Genomic DNA, 1,583 nt, shown 5'->3' with positions numbered 1-1,583 from the left:
AATCAAACTTAATAAAATCGAAAGTGGTTAATTAATAATGAATAAGTGAATTGAATTCATATAAACTCAAATAAGTGATCATGTTTGTAATTAAAGTCAGAAAAAGAGAATGAAAATGTGTGAAGACATTGTGGTGTAAATGAAGCAAAGCATGAAACCTAAATTAATTTAAAAAGTCCACTAAGAAACAATCTATTGTTGTGGTTTACAGCAGTCATTGTACCTCAAAAAAAACACTATATTAATTCTATTCACATGTACACATATTGTGTACTTCTAGGAATCCTCCAACGTACTTATTGGTCACAAAAGTTTCTTCTTTTTCCCTTTACAAATGAGGTTGCAAGATGAAATGAATGTGCTTGCTGCTTTACATTTCATATAGTGTTGTTTTCTGCAAGTTTCTTATGCAACAAGGACAATACATAAAACAAGAATATGAGGAAAAGACCCTTCAAATCTTCCGTCACTGTGCATGCATATCATCCAATCTTATTGCTCTTCACTGTCAAATTCTTCCTTTCACATGTCTCTGTGTCTTCAAAGATTAAAAAGGACATATCAAACTTATTTAAATGACTCAAATTTATCAAATTTATCAAATTTAAAGTGGAATGTAACTTTTCTTCTTTATTTTTTAATATACTCTTAATAATTTTATATACATATACATATATATAAGCACTTGTATTTTTCAATATAATTATGAAATTTTAAAACCATAATTACACTTAAAAAATCTATTATTTATAAAATGAAAAGTAACAAAATCTGTCACTCTTGTCGGAGTTTTTAATAGATCACCAGCCTTACCTAACTTGGGACACTCTCACAAACATAAAAACATAAAAATTGTATTTTCTATAAAACTCATACACTCATAAAAGTATGAAAGTGAAATATCAAAGACAAGCAGACAAAATTCTCTACTACCATTAGCAAATTCACAACATAATGAAGTGATCAAAATTAAAAATAATGCAATCACAGATGAACAATATAAACTTGAATTAAAGAATGAGTTAGCATGTGAAATATTTGTTTTTTACAGTACACTCCGAATGAGGTAAAACAGAAAATTTTAGAAAGAAAATTGGTAGAAGAGAATTTCTAGGTAATATTTTCTTATGTTTGTTCAGTATTATCAACTTTTATTATAAAATGTAATTCTATTTAGATAATAAATCAAACTAACCTCAAATTTGTCTCTTAAACAAAAGGTTCAACTTGTATATGTGTTCATTGTAATTTATTTCATTTTCAAATATGCTGATCTCCCACTTGTATAATTTTTCTGTAGTTAGTTTCTTTACATGATAAACTCAAGCTAAATAAATCTCTAAATAACCCATGAAATAAATAAACTAATTAAACTTTTTGTAAGAGTAAGTATATATGACTCAAAAATTTTCTCAAATATTTATCATTTAAAACCATTAGATAAATATATTTGTATACTTGATAAACTGATGTATGAAAATATAAAAAAACTGTAAATGTGTACTTTATAAAAGTATGGTGATTTAAACTTTATACGTAAAACGTGTCTATGAATAGTAAAAATGAAACTTTTCTAAAAAATA

The sequence above is a fragment of the Vigna radiata genome, chromosome 6 (genome assembly GCF_000741045.1).
Source record: "Vigna radiata var. radiata cultivar VC1973A chromosome 6, Vradiata_ver6, whole genome shotgun sequence".
In the NCBI taxonomy this organism is placed as follows: domain Eukaryota; kingdom Viridiplantae; phylum Streptophyta; class Magnoliopsida; order Fabales; family Fabaceae; genus Vigna; species Vigna radiata.
This window is presented reverse-complemented; position numbering follows the sequence as displayed.